The sequence below is a fragment of the Lathyrus oleraceus genome, chromosome 3, assembly GCF_024323335.1.
Source record: "Lathyrus oleraceus cultivar Zhongwan6 chromosome 3, CAAS_Psat_ZW6_1.0, whole genome shotgun sequence".
NCBI classification, from domain to species: Eukaryota; Viridiplantae; Streptophyta; class Magnoliopsida; order Fabales; family Fabaceae; genus Lathyrus; species Lathyrus oleraceus.
In genome coordinates, this window is record NC_066581.1 from 408,421,131 (window position 1) to 408,440,740 (window position 19,610).

Sequence of the window (19,610 nt, forward strand, 5' to 3'; positions counted from 1 at the left end):
TTCTATATCTATCAAACACCTCCCAGTTTCCAAAAATGGTCTACCCAGAATGAGCGGTATCTCTTCATCTTCCGGTATTTCTAAGATCACAAAGTCTACCGGGAAGACAAACTTATCAATCTTCACAAGAACGTCTTCCACCACTCCATAAGGTCTCTTCACATAGTGGTCAGCAAATTGAAGTGTCATTTGGGTATCCTGTACCTTTCCAATCCCCAACCTCTTGTAAATGAATAAAGGCATGAGGCTCACACTTGCCCCCAAGTCTATAAGGGCCTTCTTGAACGATCTATCCCCGATAGTGCACGGGATAGTCAGCGAGCCTCGATCTTTCTTCTTTATCGGGATCTTCATACCCTGCAAAATAGCACTGCAAGTTTCAGTTAGTACAATAGACTCAGTGTCAGTGCTCCTCTTTTTTGAAATAATGTCTTTCATAAATTTAGTATAAGAGGGCATTTGCTCAAGTGCCTCCAAGAACTTTTCAAAGTTCTTCTCATGTTTCTCCTTCTTCTTATTTCTTGTTGGAAACGGGAGTTTGACAACCGACTTGGATTAACTAACTTTTTCTTTAGCTACCGGTTCAGATACTGTCACCCTCTCACTAACCACTTCATTCTCTTTTATCTCCAAATCAACTTCAAGCAATTGGTCCTCTTGTTCAACATCTTTTTCGGGGACTTCTTTTTCCTTACTGCTCCTTGTTGTAACAGCACTCACATTATTACGCTCTCTTGGATTCGTAACTGTAGCACTCGGTAAAGCACCTAGTGTTTGCGAACCCGCAAGTTGTTGAGCAATCTGACTCATTTGCACTTCCAGATTTTTTATAGAAGCACCAGTGTTTCTCAAATTACTTCTCGTCTCCTCTTGAAATTGAGAACTTTGAGCTGCCATTTTTTCAATGGCAATTTCCCAATCTGCTTTTCTGGGAACCTGTTGTTGGAATTGTTGTTGAGAAGGATGAAACTGCTGTTGGTGGTAAGGTTGTTGTTGTGGACGGTATTGATGTTGTGTTTGACTTTGATACTGGGTGGGCACTTGCTTCTGAGCACTTCCTTGTTGGTCCTTCCAGGAAAATTTTGGATGATTTTTCCATCCAGGATTGTATGTATTGGAGTATGGATTGTTTTGCTTCAGAAAATTAATCTATTCAACCTGTTGAGCAGTTGCCACACAATGCATGGCGAAGTGCGGACCTCCACAAATTTCACAACTAACAGCCTGAATAGGTTGGACCGGTTACACTTGTGCCACAGTTTGCATGTCAAGAGTCATTTTCTTGAGCCTTCTCTCTACTTCAACTGTTATTTGGTCTTCCATCTTCACAACTTGATTTGCCAATTAAAGATCAATGATACCTTCAGGTTGACTTACATTGCGGTCATAGAGTTCCAGATGTTCATTTGCTGCAATGGCTTCAATGATTTTCTTTATTCCAGTGGCTGTTGTAAAGTTTGTTGAACAACCGACAGCTGTGTCTATGAGTTACTTAGTCTTCATTCTAAGTCCATTCACAAAGTTTTGCATTTGTTCAGTTGCATCCATGTTATGTGTAGGACATGCAACCAACAACCGCTTGAACCGCTTGTACGCGTCTCCGAGTGACTCTCCTTCTTTCTGTTTAAAGTTAACAATATCATATCTCTTACGGATATACACAGAAGCAGGGAAGTACTCATTCAGAAATGTTGTCTCCATTTGTTGCTAAGCTGTTATGCTTCCCGCATGTAAAGAGTAAACCCACTCTTCAACATCTTCCGACAATGTAAACGGGTACATAACCAACTTTTTTGCTTCTTTTGAGTGTCCCTCAATTTTCAACAATGTCTTCATGGTCAGAAATCTTTGTAAATGCTTGTTGGCATCTTCATTGATTTTTCCGGAGAACGGTCTTCTCTCGAGTTGATGAATCGTTGACGGGTGTAGCTGAAAGTGATCAACATTTACCGGTTGGTTCACAATTGTTAACCTTCCAGTAGGAGTATTTGCACCCCCATAGTCACCCAAAAGTCTCTCTGTAGGAGGTGGTGGGGCTTCACCCTGTGGTTCAGCCATAGGTTCAGAAACAGCTTCTGAGTCTTCGGAATGAACAGAAATAGCTTCTTCTTTTTCGGACTCAGAAATAATAGGTGCTGATTCTGAAAGTTCCAGCATAGCTTTTCGTCGTCTTGCACGCAATAATCTTTCGGGTTCTGCGTCAAAAAGAAATTCAGCTGAGGCCTTACCTCGCATACACAGATTAGACAATTATTAGATTAAACAAAAAAAATTAGCTGCAGAGCAACAAAATTCCAATTGAATTATTTCAACTTATACTTTTGGCAGTCCCCGGCAACGGCGCCAAAAACTTGATCGGTAAAATAGCAAGTGTACTATTTGCACCAATGTAGTAATGAAAAGGGGTTATTCCCGAGTATCGGTCTCGAGGACTGCGTAGAAAGTATCAATTTTTAGAATAATTCAATTGAACAAAAGTTCATATGGGGTTTGATGATTGTTTTCACAACTGATAAGAAATAAAAATATAAAGCGTATAAAAACAGTTTAACCAATATGAGAAATAATGCTAAGGCCAAGTGTATGAATTGCTGTGTATTCCACTTTTTCCATATCATATAACATCGATGTTATTATAATTCAAAACAGTTTCTCCAGAGTAGTTTTCTCTAATTCCTTAGCCAAAACCATTTAACAGGCAATTTCACTCCTAATTCCTTAGTCAATGAAATTCCTGTTAAGAATTATTTATGTTATCAAGAATTTACGGTAACCAAGTTTGATCCTCATTCCTAAGTGATTAAACGTGGGTTTTATTATACAACACGTGATAAGGCGGATTGTCTGACCTAAACCTTAACCAAAAATCAGAATTTCATTTGTCCGATAAAATTAAGCATTAAGCACGTTGTATAATAATTTGAATTACGAAAACATCACTGATTATAAGAACATGGATCAAATATTCATATAGTAGCAATTCAGGGACACCCCTTAGCATTGGGGGGTTTAGTCTCTCATAATATTCAAAGATAAAAGATTACAAATTAAAGACATTACAAGTTGTTGTTGATGAACGTTGATCTTCAATTTCTTCCAATCTTGAAGATCTATTCTCTTCTCCACACCTTGCTTCCTCTTTTCGTATCTTTTCTTTTCACGATCAAAAAGTCCCTCTTTCAGTGCTTCCCATCCAACTAAATAGTTTCCAAACAACTAAAAGCAATGCCAAATGCCCAAAATGCCCTCCGGATGTCCACAGGAGTAAAAATTAGAAGAATTATAATTTTAACGAAATGGCCAAAACGGGCCGTGTCAGGTGACACTGCTGCCCGTGTTGGCTCCTCTGTAGGAGGAGAAGACACGCCCTGCTGACACGGGCCGTGTCAGGTGACACGGGCCGTGTCAGGTGACACGGGCACCCGTGTCAGCCCACTATTTTATCCGTTTTTCGCTGTTTCTTCAGCCTCTAACATCCCTTCTTCTGGTACACACTTGCGGACTTTTAATCAAACCTGGAAACCAACATTCTACACAGAAACGCATAAAATGCGACAAAATGCGGAAAACTACTAATGAAACATAAACCAAACGGAAATTCATAAAATGAAATAAGCGGAAGAAATCACTAAAATAAAATGCAAAAGTTACCGATTCATGAAGATTTCATGTTGGATAAATGATGAAAACTGAGTGTAAATGGTGGCCGATCACCTAGGCATAGATTTTATCCATAGATTCTCTGTCTCCCCAGTGAGTTTTCCTTATGAAATGCATTATTCTCATGTGGACTTGTAGTCTCTCCGGATTCTTTTGCTTTTTGGCAATATATTCTTCGCAAAGATTATTTTTGCATACATACCATATGCATCATGAGGTCTCTTAGGAAAAAAAATTGTTTCTTGATGTTGTTCTTTAAGTCCATTCTACTGAGTTGATACGAAGATTCTAACCTTCACACCCTCATCTAGAATGTCCTTAAATAGGGGCAGTTGTAAGACCCCAATTTTGACCCTAAGATCCCTAATGTTATCACATCATTTGCATTGGCTTTGGGATCAAACCTTTGTATCCTCCTCACCCCTCATTTATTGGGTTTACATTAGGAGAGATCACCAAGTACTTTTGATTGTACCATACTTTATTTTATTTTGTTTACTAACCAAAATACCAAAAATATGTCTATGTGTGGCTTTGTAGGTGTGTATGTCCAGTTGTGCCCCACCCAGTTCATATATAGGGTTTGAGATCCTAAATGTAAGAGATCAATCAAGGAAAGGTTCAAAATGGTTCTAAGCATCATATATGGATCCCCATGTTCTTTATTTGTCATTTTGATCAAGAATTCATCAAGAGTTTAAAGCTTGTTTGCCTTGGAAGCCCTAATTCATCTGGGTATCTTGTGTGACTTCCTCAACAAGTTTCTTCACCAATTGATCAAAGATATCAAGGGATACTTTATTACACATGATCTTATTCATATATGATTCTTCATGAGCCCCAAAGATCAAATTAATTTCAAGTTTTCAAGTTGGTTCAAGGAGGTTGACCAGGGGAAGTCAACTGGTCAAATCTAGGGTTCCCTAGACCCTATCCCTACACCATTTGTCATATAAAAATGATTCCAAGAGAAAAGTTACTCTTTATGACATTCCAAACAACTTTCATGATGACATCAAGAGCTAATTTTTCTTTGAAAGTCATTTTTTATGGTAAACGATTATAGGTCATTTTGTTTGTGCCCTAGATGGAAGGTCAACTTCCAAGAACCATAACTTGCTCATTTTTTATGATATGAAGGCCATCTAAGTTTCGTGATCAATTTTAAGATGTCTTCTCCATCTTGATATCTTTTAGAAATGTCAAAATCTACTTTCAAAGGCATGTGCCAAGAGTAAACATTATAGGTCATTTTGAGCCATTACCTTGAACAAGCAAATTTTCTCAACTTCTAAAATCCATAACTCCCTCATGCAAGATCCAAATGGGATAAAATTTGTGACTAAATTTAAGAGGAATGAAAGAGATACAACTTTGGTGAAGAAACCATTTTTATTTGAAGCTCATAGCAAAAGCTATTCAAGATGGAAGAAATGGTCATTTAACTTTATACATCGAAAATTTTCAACCATGTTTGATTTCTCCAACTTCCACCTCAAAATTCATCATGATCCAAGTCCCAAATGTAAAAGTATTCAACAGCAAAGTTGCTCCCCTTCATGTTAGATTTCCAAAACATCCAAGATCATTGCATTTAGGTCATTTTTGAATGGCTTCTGCATGGGTGTAATGTTTGGCCCAATTTGGTAAGTTTAATGTCCAATTTCCATTTCCCTAATGCATGATCACATGTTATCATTTTAGGTTGATTAACACATGATTTTGGACCTTTTGGCATCATTTAATGAGCCTATCACATGCCCATACAAGCATGTAACCAAGAGTTTCTATTTTTAACATTTTTGAGGAAAGGTGTGGAAAGCAATGTGTAACCTATAAATACATGCCCTTGCTGATTAGAAAAGGGATCCTTCTTGCCCAAGCTTTGCATTGTTGCTTCCCTAACCTCCGTTAAAGGATAAACTTGAAGATTTAATTTGAAATCAAGTTTCAAATCTCATTCTGTTTTAGAATTAAAACTCTAAGAATCCAACCTTCTTAATCATCCATTTCACTTCCTGCAAGTTAGAGGTAAGACAAAGCAAATTGGAAGTAAGATCAAGCTCAATTGAAGCAAACCGAAGGTGAATTTTCTGGATTTTCTCTTCTTCGATATTCCTTCATTTCTCAACTATTTTTCTTGATCTTTGGTTGTCTAAAGACCTACCAATGTAGGCAACAAGATTGAGTTGCTTTGAGGCCAAATTGAAGCAACTCAAATCATGCACCTCAAATTCCAAATCTATGTATCTTATAATATACTTGGAATTGGGAGAAATTGAGGTCAGGTTCGAGCTCCTGAGAACTTTTCCTTTCAAATAGTGTATTCATTTACCATTTTTATGGAAGTTGGTGGTGGACCAGTCCGGTGAGGTCCACCGGAGAAGATGATCGGAGCCCTAGCTCCAGTGGTGTGCTGGCATTAGTCCCGACCATCCGATCCTTGTCTTGCGTTTTAATCTCGACCCTCGATTTGAATTACCATAGTTCCCACGCGTTTGACTTGGTACATGATGGTCCTTAAGCGCGTGGCCAACAAATCTGCCACCTCAATTAATGTGGGAGATCTGATGGCCCTTTTTTTTTTAATTTCTGATTTTATTTTAATTGCTCCTATTTTATTTAATTCATATAAATTTCATTTTTAATCCAAAAAATATGGAACTTTCACCAAAAATATTTAAATATTTTTCTCTTCCATATTCTGAATTAAAATCATTTTTTGGGTTAATTTTGATATTTTTTGTGAATTAAATGATTTTGGACATGTTTTTAAATATTTTAAAATACTTCTGACTTTCCAAAAATTGTGAAATTTTTTGTCTAAGGTCCTTTGACCTTGTTTAACCTAGGATAAATCTCATGGCCATTTATTTGGTGTTTTGAAGGGATTTGAGATTTTGTCCATTTAAAAGTGCATTTTAATTCATTTTTAATTTGATTTTTAATTGAATAATTGTTTTGTTTTGGCCATTTAATTGATCCTATGATGTTTGACTTTCAGTTTGGCGTTGGTCATGGTTGATTTGACTTTTGTTTGACCAATACTATTGGATTTAGGGGTTGATGAAATGTATATTTCATCCCCCAAAATGAATGGATAGTATCGATCAAATGAATTTCCTCTTGTGATCAATTTCGGTTTCTATTTCCCCTTCCCTCTTCATCTCCATCCCTATTCTTTCCCAATCCATCATTGACCAATGAATTCTCTTCATGTCTAATGCTAGTTGATTCATCAATGACCTTGTGTCAGATGAATCAACATGAGTCTGACTGAGATAGGTCCCTCCCTGTATTTTTTTTATGGTATGTTTTAGGAGTATGGTTATTTGTACCACATATCTAACATGCATTAACACCTATATTTTATTGTCCGACCTCAGATAGTTATGACTCATATATAAGTCCAATTACGATTGCTTAACATATTGTCAGCCTCTCATTCTTCACGGCATTGTATAAAAACTTGACCTTTTTTCATTCATGAGATCTAGTGGCATACTTGTTGATTTATCCAAGTTGGAGCCCTTCTCAAGGATGGTGTCTTGGTTCATGTATTAATACTTGTGAATGAATGGTTGAGTGTTCTCCAAATAATGACTTAAACAATTAAAACTCTTCAATAACAATTGACTAACTTATTATTAACATTGCTTTACTTTCAAGTCATTTACTTAATGCAATTTAAATTCAAGTACCTTTATCATTCATTGCCATTTACATTTCAGGCAAGATGTTTATGTTTCCGTCATTTTCACTTTGCTCACTTGAGCCATATCATTAGTGTTTGTATATATTGTGTACTTGTGATTTTGTTCTGTATGTGGTCTTACGACCTTAAAATACCTAATAATAACAAAAACCCTAAAAAATATCATGGTGGACTATTGGACTTGATCTTAACCTTTTGACTTAGAAGTAGGCAACTTCCCTATGCTAAAGGACTTAGCCGATGCCACTATTCTAAGACTGAGATATCTTTGACAGTGCCTTTCATCTGATGCAAGCCTTAAGTGCCTCTTGGTTCATCTGTCACTTTGTTTATGTGTTTAATTGTTATATTGTTATTTTGATTGTGTTTGATGATTGTTTTTGTGAGTTTGTCAAGGGAATATTTCATCTAATACATTGGAAGACATTGAAGACTGTTATCTATTTGAGTGATTGCTTGAATATTATGGCTATGTTTATTTGATGCCTTGGTCTTCATATGGTTTTCTTAGATATTGCTTATGCTTGTTGCTTGCTAAAGTCGAAAGGAAATTGCATTTCTATCTGACATTCTTGTCTTGTGGATTACATCCCATTTGTCAGATCTTTTCAACTCTTAACTTTTAATTTTTTTGTCTAGAATAGTCCCTTCATCTCCTCCCACTTCTTAAATTTCAAATCTCTCCCTCTTTTCAAAACCTTCTTTGTTTGTGTTTTTCAACGTATACATGTTTTAATGATTAGAAAGTTTGGCCTTATGCCATTGAATTTTTAACCTTTTTCTTAAATCAAACTTGTGAATGAACTTAATCACATTAACTTAAATTTCAAAAACACAAAAAGAACTAACAACCTCATTCAAGTCTTTCGCCTTTTGTGCCTTTTCTTTTAAACTTTCAGATTAAAATCAATTCACCAACTTGTTTAAAAAAATTTACCACGAACTACAAGGTTTTGATCCCTAGCTTGATGGTCATGAATTTACCGCTACACCCACATAGCAAAGGGCTACGGAGACGAAATGACGCTGAGAGGTATTGGAGGTACATGTATCTTATCAGCATAGATTTGGCACTTGTGACAAGTTTGCACGTGACGGAAATAATCTATTTCCGTAGTCAACCAGTAATATCCTTCCCTAAGGATCTTCTTAGCCATTGAATGTCCGCTAGAGTGTGTTCCAAAGGAACCTTCATGCACATCAGTTATAATTTTCTCTATTCCGTGCATGTCCATGCATCTAAGCAAGACCGAATCATAGCTTCACTTATACAATACATTTCCACTTAAGAAGAACTTATATGAGAGATTTCTCAAACCCTTCTTGTCTATGATTGATGCTTTTCCCGGGTACACCTGTTTTTCAAGGTATATCTTGATGTCGTGGTACCAAGGTTTTCCATCTGACTCTTCCTTGGTAGCCAGACAGTATGCACGCTTATCTAGGCATTCAATGTTGATAGAATGAGCCTCATTCTTCCATTTGATCTTGAACATGGATGCTAAAGTAGCAAGAGCATTTGCTAATTGATTTTCTTCCCTCGGAATATGATGAAAAGAGATTTCATCAAAGTAAGGGATAAATTTCAAGACATGTTCCCTGTAAGGAATCAACTTCTGATCACGGGTTTCCCAATCTCCCCGTACTTAACTGATGACGAGATATAAGTCCCCATATATTTTGATCCTTAAATCAATTGTTGCTTCAATACCGAAGATGCATGCTTCATATTCTTCCTTGTTATTAATACAGTGAAAGCATAATCTTGTGGTAAACGGAAGATGAAATCTTGTTGGTGAAGTGATGATTGCACCTATTCTATGGCCTTGTGCGTTGGAAGCGCCTTGAATACGAGCGTCCATCACGATCCTGGTTCGGGACTTTCCTCAAGACCAAGAATATTGCATTCTCTTATGAATAAGATTTCCTCGTCAGGGAAATCGAACCTCATGGGTTGGTAGTCCTCTACTAGTTGGTGGGCCAAATAATCAGACAATAGACTTCCCTTTATGGCTTTTTGTGTGACGTACTGAATTTCGTATTCGGTCAAAACCATTTGTCAACGGGCAACCCTTCCGGTCAGAGCAGGTTTCTCAAAGATGTATTTGATTGGATCCATCTTGGAGATCAACAGAGTAGTGTGTGTCAACATGTACTGCCTCAATCGTTTGGCAGCCCAGACGAGGGCACAACAAGTTTCTCTAGCAAAGAATATCTTGATTCACAGTCAGTGAACTTCTTGCTAAGGTAGTAATTGGTGTGCTCCTTCCTACCTGATTCGTCATGTTGACCAAGTACACAACCCATAGAGTCCTCCAGGACTGTCAAGTACATGATAAGCGGTCTTCTTGGTACCAGCGGCATCAAGATGGGCGGCTCTTGGAGATACTGCTTTATCCTCTCAAAGGCTCTTTGATAGTTCTCATTCCACTCAATGGCTTGATTCTTCTGCAGAAGTTTGAAGATAGGTTCACATGTGGCAGTCAGGTGCGATATGAACCTGGCTATGTAGTTCAACCGTCCTAAAAAGACACGAACTTCTTTTTCCGTTTTTGGTGCGGGCATAGCTTGTATGGCTTTAACCTTGTCGGGATCCACTTTGATGCCACGCTGGCTCATGATAAAACCTAGCAACTTTCCAGATCTTACCCCGCATGTGAATTTCTTAGGATTAAGTCTCAGTTTGAATTTCCTCAATCTTTCGAACAACTTTTGTAGATGAGTGAGGTGTTCCTCTTCTATTTGGAACTTAGAAACCATATCTTCGACGTATACTTCAATCTCTTTATGAATCATATCATGGAAGAGAGTGGCCATAGCCCTTTGATATGTTGCCCCATCATTTTTCAGACCAAACGATATAACTTTGTAGAAGAATGCTCCCCATGGGGAGATAAATATTGTCTTCTCCATGTCTTCTGGATCCATTTTGATTTGGTTGTATCCAGAAAAACCATCCATGAAGGAGAATACAGAGAATTGGACTGTATTATCCACTAGCACATCAATGTGAGGTAGTGGAAAATCATCTTTCGGGCTAGCCTTGTTTAAGTCTCTGTAGCCCACACACATGTGCATCTTTCCATCTTTCTTAGACATGGGTACGGTGTTGGCAACCCACTGGGGGTAGTGTGATACTGCTAAAAAACCTGCATCTAGCTGTTTCTGAACCTCTTCCTTGATCTTGATAGCCCTTACATATCGAGTTCTTCTCAGCTTCTGCTTTATCGGAGGGCAGTCCTGTTTGAGTGGAAGATGATGAATCATAATATACGTGTACAACCCGGGCATATCTTGATATGACCAAGCAAACACATCGACATATTCATGCAACTGCTCGATCAACCCCTTCTTAACATCAGCCTATAGATCGGAACCTATTCTAATTTCTTTCTTGCAGTCTTCAGACCTAAGGTTGACGATCTCTAATGACTTCTGGTACGGTTGAATCAATTTTGATTCCTGTTGTAGAAGTCTGGCCAACTCCTCTAGGAGTTCACAATCTTCATCACAATCTTCCTCATCTCGGTAGATAGGATTTTCAAAGTTATAATCGGCCATAGCAATATTGTTATCAATGGAATTTGAGTTGGATCTACATGAATGATTCATGTTTTATTTCAGAATGTGGACTAGAAACAAAAATATGAAACATTGCCGGAAAAAAAAATCTTTTTTGAAAAAACACAAAGAGGGAAAAATAGGGAGCCTAATTGTATGCAAAACACTTCTTTTATTTCATTTTAAACAACGATGAAAACAATGGGGGCCCTACAGGCTCCACTATGCTTTGGGCACGGGCATAGGGATCTGAAACTAAAACAAACAATTATGTTTGATAGAAAGTAACTTCATGTATGTCCACTTCTGTCCAATTGTTGAGTGTTTGGCCCGCTGTCTTCTTGAATACGAAGCAATCAGCTTCAGAAGTGTTGATGTCGTCATCCAGTATGGCGACTTTCCCTTGAAAGAGATGTTTGATGCTCACGAACTTCTCAAGAATAGAGAGAGCTAGCCTATCTTTTATTGTAGGTGCATTTTGCCGAGTCATCTGTCTCGAATGGTACCCCAAGCCATACCTGTTTTTGTTGGTAGGTATCTCCAAGACTATTCCCTATCCTTCTGGATGGCCTGCTTTGATCATAGTTTGAGCGTCTCTCAGCGATGACATCGGGAGCTCAGGTTTTTCGGATACTTTTCTGTTGAGAGGATTCATCAACACATTGGCAATCTCGAATGCTTGAAATAGTGTCTCGTGAATCTCCCTGTCTACTTCAACATACCGGAAGGAGGATAATTGGCTAACCAAGATGTCTTCTTCCCGGTCAATAATGATTAGCTTACCATTGGCGATAAATTTTAGTTTTTGATGGAGAGTGGATGTGACCGCTCCCACAGCATGGATCCATGGGTGACCCAAAAGACAACTATATACTGGATGAATATCCATCACATAGAAATTTATGAAGAAGGTGTAAGGTCCTATTTTAATAGGAAGATCCAGTTCACCAATGACGGACTGGAGGGAACCGTCAAACGCTCAAACTATCAGTGCGCTGGGCTTCATCAACAGGCCCTTTATTGTCAGCTTAGTCAGGGAATTCTTTGGAATCACATTCAAAGAAGACCTGATGTCCACTAGTACCTAGAACATTATTGTGTCAGCACATTCTATGGATATATGTAGGGCTTTGTTATGAGCCTTACCTTTGGGAGGCAATTCATCATCACATAAGCCTAAGCATCCACTCGAGGCTATATTTTCCACTACCCCTTCGAATTGATTGATGGTGATCTCTTGGGGCACGTGGTCCGCACTAAGAAACTTGATTAGAGTGTCTCTATGGGCTTCGGAACATAGAATTAGTGAGAGTATAGAGATCTTGGATGGTGTTTGGTTAAGTTGGTCAACCACTTTGTAGTCACTTCTTTTGATAATACAGAGGAATTCCTCCACATCATCTAATGTGGCTTTTCCTTGAGTATTGGCTTGCCCCTGCTCCAGGTCGGCAGGTTGCTTACCCTTATTCTTGGTGTTAGCTCCATGATTCTCTTTTTCAGATAGTGGAATTGGTGTTGCGAATATGCGACCACTTCGGGTCATACCACCAGCTCCCGTGATATTTACAACTGGCTCTTGAACTTTAACGGGTTTCTAAACTTTAATAGGCTTTTGTATTTCCACGAACTTTTGAGTTTCTACATGTTTGGAAACTTCAGCAGGTACACGAATTACCAGAGGCCTTTGAGTTTCAGAAGACCTTTCTTCAAGTCTTTGCCCATACAGATAGGCTGTGGAATTGTAATTCCAGGGGACAACTTTAGTGCTTTCATATGGGAAAGGAGTTGGCACTGTAATTACTAGGGGTGTCGTTGGAGCGTTCATGACAGGTATTTGCATTGGATAGTGAGGTATTTCGAAAGTAGACACATCTTCGACTGCTGAAGTGTGTTCTACCAGGAAAACGCCTCGATCTATCAGCGACTGAATACCCTTTTTGAGCTTCCCACAACCTTATAGAGTATTTAAACAATGTGCACAATCAGAAGTAGGCATGGCAACATAACCCATACCCGCGGGTACCAACCCGAACCCGCCCCGAAGTTAATGGGGAAAACCCGCTTTGACTGGGTTTGGGTTTTCCCCGATTTTAAAATACGGGGATGGGTCAGGTAATGGGGACACTAGTATCCACCCTGAACCCGTCCCCGAACCCGCCCCGTTTATTTCATTATGTACATTATTATTTATTTTGGAATATTTAGAGTATTAAATATGTGGTCAATGTTTTGATATTTTAATTTGAATTTATTATTTAAAATATTTGAAATGTATGTATGGAATTTTTTTAGATTGTTTTATTTTATTATTTGTAATGTAATTTTATTTTGGAAAAATAAATATTTCTATTTAAAAAATTGATTTCACTAAATGAAGGGTGGCGGGGCGGGGATACCCGAACCCGTTTGGGACGGGTTTGAGTTTTAATTGTCCATCCCCGTTTGGGTTTGGAGGTTTGGGTTTGGGTTTGGGGGAGGTAAAAACCGTCCCCGACCCGCCCCGTTGCCATGCCTAGTCAGGAGTGCATCCGGGGAACACATTGTTTAGGAGCAATTGTTCCTTTACCACCAGTAATGGAGTCTTTATCATGTCAACCTTCGAGATGCGGTTGACCTTAGCAGACTCTTGTATCATGTTAACTGGATGGCCAGTGTGGGGAGAGATCAAATTATTGTTAACATTAGGCCCTGCAGGCATGAACTAGGTGGCATTGGAGTCAAGAAGATCTTGGACTTTACACCTGAATGCCTTACAGTTATCAATAGTGTCACTGGGTGCCCCGGTATGGAACTCACAATGTGCATTGATGTCATAGCCCGGTGGGAGCGGTGTTGGTGTAGGCTTGACTTCCCTTAGCTTGACAAGAGAACCATTTAACAAGTGGTTTAATAGTTGACTACAACTCATTAGGAGAGGGTCGAGTTTCCTCTCTTGTTTTCTGGGGCGTTGTTGGCCCGACTAATATTGTTGATAATTGTTTTGCCTAGGAGTGCACGGTTGTTTGTACTGGACAGGCGGTTGATATTGGACCTGTTATTAGGTAGCAAGAATAGCGTATGTCTGATGTTGGTAGTTGTTGGAAGTTACCTCTGCAACTTGATAATATGGGGTATGGTAAGCTTTACCTTTCCCCTTGGAAGTTGATGCAGCATTGTTCTCCCCCTCCTTCTTTTTAGGGAAACCACTATAGGGTTTCTTTACCCCATTTGATGCAGTAGCGTGACCTTGGATTTTTCCAGTCTTCAAACCATTCTCTATTTGTTCTCCAGCGACAACGAGATCAGAGAAGTCGGCAGAAGCACTTCCTATCATATAATCCAGATATGGGCCTTGGAGTGTACCCATAAACATATCAACAAGTTCTTTTTCAAGCAGGGGAGGTTGGACCCTGGCAGCTAGGTCATTCCAACGTTATGCATATTCTTTAAAAGATTCTTCAAACTTTTGAGTCAAGATATGAAGTTACGTCCTGTTGGGCGCCATGTCGGTGTTGTATTGATAGTGTTTTGAGAAAGCCTCGGCTAGCTCTCTCCAGGAATGCATATGTGCATGTTCAAGCTGCATATACCATTCCAAGGATGCTCCGTTGAGACTGTCCTGAAAAAATGCATCAGTAGCTTCTCATCGTCAAAGTAAGCTTCCATTTTCCTACAATAGGATCTGATATGGGTCTTAGGACAAGTAGCCCTCTTATACTTCTCGAAGGTAGGGACCTTAAACTTAGCTAGGATCTTCACCCCTGGGACTAAGCACATATCAACATCTTCTAAGCCGAAGGTGCTAGGACCTTTAATGGATTTGACCCTTTCATCCATCATCTAAAACCTTCTGTCAAGCTCAATGGGAGATGGCCCAAAGGGCTTATACAACGATTCATTTCTAGGCACAAAGAAGTTTGCATCGTGCTCATCCGCGCCAACCTGAGAACCTTTATGAACAGGGACATGGAATGTGTGGGAAACATTCAAATTGGTATGCACCCCCTCAACATGGGCATGAGTAACAATAGGGACTCCGATCCCTAAAGCAGGGTTAGTAGCATTCATATTGGCAGCGACCCCCCGAGTTAGCCTAGTGATTCTCCTCTTGTCTATGGACAACATTCTGAATGACGTCCATGAGTTTCCCCATATGGGCTCTATTTTGATTCATCTCTTCCTGTAGGGCAGCCTGGTTCTGTTTGATTCTTTCCATACCAATCTTCTGCTTAGCTCGAGTGTTGTAGAAGTGGGAAATCAACTTGATGGCGAGAGTTACTGAATAGAAAGCCAAAATAATGGTGAGACCATTTGGATGTATTATGAAATGCATGAATATATGATTAATCCATGATGCATGTTTTTTTTTGTTTTTTTATTCCCGGGGAAATCTTATATGATTCATAATGCAATAGTAAAACATTATAAAATGGCATATAAAGTAGGAACACCGAATTCAAACAAGTCAAGCATTTTATTCATAAATTTGATATTATAATTACAAAGATGTATAATAAAGTAATTTCGAAACATGAAAAAGGAAAACAATAAAGTTGTGGTCAAATGGCGCGTTTTGCTTTCCGTTCCTTCATCTCCTTCAATTTAACTTTGAACCTTTTCATCATTTGATTACAAAGGTAGATGAATTGGAGTATAGAATGGGGAGTGGTTTTCTCATCAGCGTCTTCTAGAGCATCCTCTAGCTTCCAAGGAACTTCCTTGGTTAACTCGTTGCAGAACCTCACCAAACAATCATACTTGGCTCGGTATAAAGCGGCAGTAGGCTACAACAAGTTGATAGATCCAGCATAAGTATCAAGAAGACTATTCATCTGAGCCTTCTCATTGAGCCAGCCCAAACTCTCATTCTTCAAGGCAGAAAAACGATCTCTTCAATGTTCGGCACTCGAAATGGAAATCTCAACTTTGTGACATTTCTCTCTCCAAACCTGAGGGGTGATGTAGGAGACCCTGATTGCTTCCTCTTTGAGACAAAGTTCCACCTCTACCTTGGCATTGGCCTCACAGAGGAAAAGTTTGAGTTTCTGAATCTCCAGGTCGGATTCATCTCTCAATACCTTCTTCTCTTTGACAGCCAACTCGAACCAACGGTGATTGTCACCTCGCTCCTTTTCTGTCTGCTTTAACTATTTTCAGAGAGAAGTTAGCCCCATATCTGCTTGAGCTAAACAATCTTAGTATTTCTATTTGAGGTTCTCCTCAAATTTCTCCTTCTTTCTGCTTTCCAATAAGAATCAATATCTTCTTCACTCTTTCTTTTCAACTTAGCATGATCTATATCCAATGCATGGAGCTTCCACCGCAAGTCTTCATTCTCTTTAGTTAACTATGCGATAGTCGCTTTTAATGAATCTACTTCTTCCTTGGATGCATATAATGGCTCTGGTTCTATGGGAGGAATCTGGACATCCACACTGTATGGTAGCTTGACCTCTTTCTCCCGTTGTACCACCCATTGGTGATACGGCTCCTTAGCTTAACAGTCACGTTTGCCCAGCTCTTTCCCTCTCGTGATAAATCTAAGTTCAAGCTTGCTTAACCTTTTGCAATAGATTTGGGTTCTCTGTTCCCAAACTTGGCAAGATGAAGTCCTTTAGTAATTCAGCCTTAGGTTCATTCTCCATCAGATATCCTAATTGCCTCATGGCCAACGAAGGGTTGTAATTGATGCAACCTCTTGGACCCATGAGTGGCACATTTGGGAAATCTCCACAGCTCATGATAACATACTCTATGTTGGAGCTAGAAAGGTACCAAACCAAAGCTTCGATAGTAAGGGAGGCAAACTTTTGGGACCACCTCAAGTCCTTCAAGAAATCTACCCAAGGCCCTTTTTGAGGCATGGAGATAAGAGCCAAGTATAAAATAATGAAGCACAACTCAATACCACACCCTTCTTATTTTCATGCCTAGTATGCAAGCAGTAATACACATCAGACACCAATGCAGGGACAGGGTTCCCATATACGAACACACTGGTGATGGAGTGGTTTATGTAATCGTCGTCATTTGGAAACAGGACAACTCCATAGATCATCAGGGCTAGAATGGAACTAAAGAGCATCCATTTCCCTTATTTCTCCAAGGCCCAAGCCTTATCCTCCAAGAACTTCCTAGCAAATCCCCTAGGTCCAAGACCAATGGATACCTCTTCTACAGATAAGTGGAGTGCTTCAGCAACTAATTCAGGCATCAATAGTTCACCCAATTTTGTGAGGGGGGGGGGGGGGGGGGTTTCACATACACACCTAGAAGCTTCCCGTACTCTTTAATGGTCGGAGTTAACTGATGTTCTTTGAATGTAAAACATCTGAGTGGTGGATCATAATACTGGGATAAGGCCACCAAAGCTAAGACGTCTACAGAGGTAGTAAGAAGATCCAGGATCTGTCCAAATCTGTAGATGAAGTTGTTCTTATTACAAGGAGTAATTTTGCTGCTGAGATCCAATAAGGTATCCATTCTTAGAAGCTTGAACTTGAGTGAAAGGGTATTCTTCTTTTCTGATCCCATATTGGTATGTTCACTGCACAATTACAAACCCTTAGGATTCTCCAAGAATAAGGCCTAAGTATGTATGCAATGCTATATGTTATGAATTCATATGCTACAAGAGGACGGGATCATTTTAGATTCAAGGTGCGTTGGAGGTTAAGTTTCCCTGCAAGAAACTCATATACCCTCACAAGGTGAGTACTAAGACTTTTGAAGATGCTTAGATTCACGGATCATGAGGAGAAAGTACCGTTATTGCCACAACACAACTTGTGAGTTAATAATACTTTCGGGATGACCTTCTCTAAGTGAAGTTGCCTTCAACCTCAAAAGCCAAGGGTTGTCTAAAGGTCCTCGGAGTCATGGACCCTATTTGGAAGAATGGTTGTCAGCGCGAACGTGACTCACGTGCCAGCGAAGCTCTAAAAAGAATCTACTCCAAGAGGGATCTTTGTATCTCCCCCTCAAGACAACTACGTCTGACAGGTTAATATGAAGAGCCCTCATATCTTAGATGAACTCTCTAAGCTTGTGTATTGAGCTTTTTACTCCATAGTACCCACCCCACAAGATCACAACAAGATAATATATAACATGAATATATAACAGGAATGGATAAATAAAGCAAGCGATAACAAGAATAAACATCCAAGGAAAAGGATACATGCAAGCTAGGCTTAACTCGCTTACGGGAACTCCATATCCCCAATAGAGTCGCCAGCTCTCGCGTCGCGAAAAATACAGAGTCACCGCCAGATTTTATTTATTCCAAAGGAAAGGGAAGATAGAGATAAACCCCCAAATGAAATAATGGTCTCGCAACCAAGAGAGGATTCAGAAGTCGGTTATACAAGGGGAAGGTATTAACACCCATCACATCCATGGTACTCCATGGGAACCATGTGCTTGTATCAATGCGTATAGATGTTGTTTATTTGTATGTTGCTTGCTATCGGGAATGAGATGAATAAGAATGATATGGGGAGAGAAAATAAGTTTTAAGTTAGTGTGCTCACCAAGGATTTGGACCCTTGTGACTACGTACCCTCATACGTGCAATAAGAAAATCAGAGCTTCGTAGTTCGGATCACAAACAAAACATTTGTTTGGTTTTTTTACTGAATAGTATTGACGTTCGTGCGCTACTGTTCACTTGCTTGTATACTTTACCATGAGAGAGGGAAGTGTTTTCTTGTTTGTGGTAAAGTGGATGCGCTTGGATCATACTCTAGCAGTTAAACATTACTTGCTCACACATGGAGGCTTAAGCATCGTTCACGGTAGAAGGGAAGTAACACTTCCTTTTTGAAAGGTCTGAAGATTGCACTAAGGCAAAAGATGATTTGATTTGTTGGGGTTGATTTTATGTGCGGAGACAAGCATCAGACCCTTGGCTAGATACAGTCAACAGTCCAAAAACTCGGGAGTTGAGAGGACAATGTTATTCTAACCACTCTTTTTCATCCAAAAAAGAGATTTGAACCTTGAAAAGATTTTGGCAAGTCTAATCATGGGAACTTAGAGAGAGACAAGTATCTGACCCTTGATTAAGTACGGACAACAATCAGAATACTTAGGAATCGAGAGGACAATGGAGTCCTAACTACCCTTTTTCTCCCTCATAGCAACTAGATCTAACTTGTTTGAATTGTTAGATGTTTTAAAGGGGAAGTCAAGTGTCGGGTCCTCAAGCTAGGTACGGCCTACAACCTAAGTACTTGAATGTTGTGTACAAGCACGTACGTCCCCATTTTGCATTCCAGTATGTTATGAAAAGGTTTCAAAAAAGGGACTTGACGTTGGATCAAGTGTTTAAGTTTATTATGTAAAATGTGTGTGAAGAATGGAGGTGAGAGATATATTGATATTGAGAAGAGAATGGAGAAGAGGTATGGATTATGGATCATGGAATGGATGGGAAACACTTGATGTTGGATCAAGTATTCACGTTGCAATGGTGTGAGTTTTATTTGGAAAACAACTTGACGTTGAATCAAGTACCTTTTGTTTCTTTTGAAATGCTTTATTTATCATTTTGTTTTTATCTTTTTAATTTGTATGCATAATGAATTAACTAAAACCAATAAACCTAAATTATTACATCTTCACGGGATAGGGGATATTTAACCAATGGAGGGATGGATACACACAATACAACATAAATGGAAATGGAAAGAAT